This window comes from Tupaia chinensis, unplaced genomic scaffold (genome assembly GCF_000334495.1).
Source record: "Tupaia chinensis unplaced genomic scaffold, TupChi_1.0 Scaffold148004_1, whole genome shotgun sequence".
NCBI classification, from domain to species: Eukaryota; Metazoa; Chordata; class Mammalia; order Scandentia; family Tupaiidae; genus Tupaia; species Tupaia belangeri.
This window is the reverse complement of record NW_006207854.1, coordinates 13,018-17,005: the sequence shown is the minus strand read 5'-3', so window position 1 is coordinate 17,005 and position 3,988 is coordinate 13,018. Positions and strand designations below refer to the sequence as shown.

The 3,988-nt window shown below is 47.9% G+C and overlaps 1 pseudogene; it reads right to left on the bottom strand.

Annotated features, from left to right (window-relative positions):
- Positions 1–614: 614 nt before the first annotated feature.
- Positions 615–1,380, bottom strand: LOC102488698 (gamma-aminobutyric acid receptor-associated protein pseudogene; annotated as a pseudogene).
- Between the last annotated feature and the right edge of the window lie 2,608 nt (positions 1,381–3,988).

The following is a 3,988-nucleotide window of genomic DNA, read 5'->3' as shown; positions in this document are numbered from 1 at the left end:
AGAAGGAAAGTGAGAAAGCACCCCCTCCCCATGGAAATGGTCAGGTCACATCTCCTCACTTCTCCATTTCTTCCTCCTTTCAGATTTTGGGCATGCACACACACACTTAGCCTATTTTTCAAGCCATGGGGTTTGGGATTCAAATCACACAGTTGGCCAAGTGGGATCCAGCCACCTTAACCATGAGGTCATGGGGTCAGTTCAGGTAATAAGTGGTTTTTGTTGGTTTGTTCTTCAAAGAAGAATATAGATGATGGTACAGTAGTAAAGTGATATGGTCTGCAAGACAATCCCACATTGGAAGGTTCCCAGTTCAAGTCCAGAGACCTCCCTGAGTATGTAGGCAGGTACCTGCCCATGATCTGAGGCTGGCTGAAGCTGGCAGTGGATTGGCATCAAGACTCTATTGGGAGGCCGATAGATGGTGTGGTGGTTAAAAGTGCTGGATTCCTACATGGTCAACCATGGTTCAAATCCTAGACCTGGTGGATTGCTTTCTCACTTTCCTTTTCTCTCTGTCTCTCTCTGGTCAAATAAAAAAATAATAATAAATGGAATTAAATAAATAAATATTTTTTAAAAGAGGGCTTTATTGAGAATGATGTCACTCTTTGCAGTCCCTTCCATCTACCCCCCAAAAAGAAGGTAGTGAAATGAAGGGACCGTTGGGGTTCTGAGCCCCGTGGGTAGTTAGAAAGGGAAGAGAAACCAAAACAATCACTGGATATGACAGAGATTGACAATCAAGCAGTCTAAAAGCAGAATGGGGAAGGCCAGGAAAGAAAAGGGAAGGAGAGAAGAGGTACAAGAGGCCATGTCCACCATCATCCCTCCTGCTAAGAGGAACTTGGAGAGAAAGCCTCAGACATGAAGTAGTGCAGGTCCTGAAGAAGGGAGGTGGTGTCTGAGCCTGGAGGAGGAGGAGGTCAAGGAAGGGGGCCACCTCTCTCTGTAGAATGGGAACCCCCCACCTCAGGGGCAGCAGCTTCACAGACCACAGACACTTTCATCAGTGTAGGCAATGTGTAGAAAGAAGTCTTCTTCACGACGTTCCTGGTACAGCTGACCCATCGTGGCACTGGTGGGTGGAATGACATTGTTGACAAAGAAAAACAAGGCATCCTCAGCTCGGAGATGAATTCGCTTCCGGATCAAGAAGTAGAACTGACCAACTGTGAGATCAGAAGGCACCATGGATTTCTTTTTGTCCAGGTCTCCTATCCGAGCTTTGGGAGCCTTTTCTACTATCACCGGGACTCGATCCGGGTATTTTTTTTGGATCTTTTCGCCTTCAGAGCGGCGCTTCTCAAACGGATGCTCCTCTTTATACCCGAACTTCATCCTCCCGGGAACCGGGTTGGACCAGGCTGGGCTGAGGGAACCCGGGGTGGGGCCGGGATGGGGGGCGGCGGCGGCGAAGGCGGCGGCGACGCAAGGGCGGATTCAGCGGAGCGATCCACCAATTTTTATATTTTGATAATTAAGTAGAATATGAACTTCACATCTCTTTCAGGGTCCTATCAAAAGTAACTGTCTTCACAGACACCTGTTCTGACTCCCCCCGCAGGATTCCTCTTTCAGTGCTGGGCTCCCCAAGCAGGTTTTGTTTATACTTTTCTCCTGTCACCGTCTACTGTGTTTTGCGTCTTCATTCCTGCCCCACCCACAATGAGTGCAGAGGAGCAGAGACCGGCATGGCCCCTCTTTGTATTGCCTACTGTGATCAATGTTTGATGATGAGTCACGCTGAATGCGGGGGAGCCTCCCCCCCCCCCCGAATGCCCTTCTACTCTGAGTACAAAAAATGGGAAGAGTTTGGGCCCTGTCACCATAACCACTACCTTACCCCTCCAGATCTTTCTCTAAGAGGGGTCTTCTCTCAATTCCTTCTGTCTAAAGTCAGCCCTGGGGCTTGTCCTAGTGGTTAAGGGAACCAATCTCACATGGCCACCAGAGTGGTTCAAATTCTGGGCCCAGTGGCTCAAAAAACATATGGATGCCCTGAACCCCAACAGAATGGAGAAACGGAGATGGGACTGTGGTGTGGTCACATCCCATTGTGAGTGTTTTCTTATTTATCTCTCTCTCTGATGAGTGCATCTACCTTTGGTAATTAAAAAATAAAGTAAAGATAAAATCAGCCTCAAACCCCACCCCGTATTCCCTATGTAAACTCTGCAGAGAATGGTGGGAACCTATGCTGGAGACTTGGGAGAAAACTTTTGCTCCTTTTCTTTTTTTTTTTTTTAACTTCACCAGTGGACATGTGCACTTGCTGGAGAGAAGCAGACTTTAAAGGGACAGGAAGGAAAGACTCCCTCCCCGCAGGAAATGGTCAGTGTAATCCCTTCTCCGCCATTTCTTCATTCTGTGGGGATTCAGGGCACACACTCTCATGTACCCAGTATGTTTATCAAGTCACTGGTCTGGACTTCAGCTACAGTGTCAGCCAGGTGGGATCCAGCTGCCTTAATCACCAGGCCACAGGGCCCGTCTGGTATTTTTTTTTTTTTTATGTTTATTTATTTATTTCTTTGAAGAGAGGGCCCAGCCTCTGTGGTACAGTTGATAGCATGCTAAGTGGCTCTGGAGGCCATGTGCTGACCATGGTTCAAGCCCCCAGTCTGGTTAGCCTGATAATGCTCTGGGTGACCACTCTCATGTCTGGAGGTCTAGCCAGCTAGAAGACTGAAAGAAGGGGATCAGCACGACTGAGCTGTGGAGGGCGCTCATCTCTCTTCTTTTCGTCTCTCGTGCACACCCACACACTCTATCATGAATTTAACACTTATTTAATTTAATTTATTATTATTATATGTATTTTTAAGTTTTCTGTAGGACACGTGTGTTCACCGAGAGACACACAGAGAGAGAGAGAAAGTGAGAAAGCAAGCCTCCAGGTCAGCACTCAGTCGACAGCCATGTGGGAGTCCAGCACCGTAATCGCCGCACCACCTGCTGGCCCCTCTAACATGAATTTAAAACAGAAAAAACAGACGTACACACATCCTACAGAGAATGGTAGAAACCCAACAAGGTCCTGACACCGTGCGCCACCACTACCCTCAGCCACCCTATGCCACGGGAACACACGTCTACCTCAGGGAGATCTTCAGGCGGAACCCAGAACTTTCCGTGTGGGTCAGACTTACCGCATCTTGCATTTAACTGTTGCACCACCGTCTGTCCTGTTTGCTCTTTTTCTGGTTATGTCGCTAGCTGACTGGAAGGAGGGGTATTTGCTCACTTTGAGTTCTTGGAATGGACGCAATCAGAAAAAGGAGAAATGGAAAGTCATGCTTCTTCCCTGGCCCTGGGTTCCCCTGGGGGCGTGAGCAGATGGGCACGGGTGCCTCTCTGGTGAGGGACTGTCTGTGTTGTTGGATGGCGTTGTGTGCACGGGCAAGGCTGGAGCGAATAACCTGGTCCTTCTCCAGGGTTTTCTTCTGGTGCCTTCTGCAGGCATCAGAGGATAAAGTGTATGAGGCAGTGTTTTGCAAATTATATTTTAAAAATATTATTTATATCCTGCCTTGTTGTGGAGTGAATGTAGAGAGGCTTAAAAGATACATAAGATGCAAAAATAGCATAAATTAAAAGTGAGAGAAAAAGAAAAAAAAAAAAGAGCAACGATATGACGAGCCAGAAATGAGGTCAAATGCATACCATGTTTGCTGGGGGTGGATTTCAAGGTCATTGGTGAACTGGGAAGTGTTTTCTGAATCATTAGAAGGGGACACTTGAGATGGTGTTCCAGGGTTTCTGGAATGGAGATTGAAGGCTCATGACAGGGGTGACAAATTCCAAATAGGCCTTGGATCTTCATGGGCAGGGACTGGTATCAACTCACCCTCTGCACACATGCCACTGCTTTAGTCCAAACCCAGAGCCTCTTGAACCTGGAGATAGCCAGGTCCTTCTAACAGTCTACACACCCTCCGCACTGACCCATCCAGCCAGCATTACCTCTCTTCGGCAGCAGCTCACT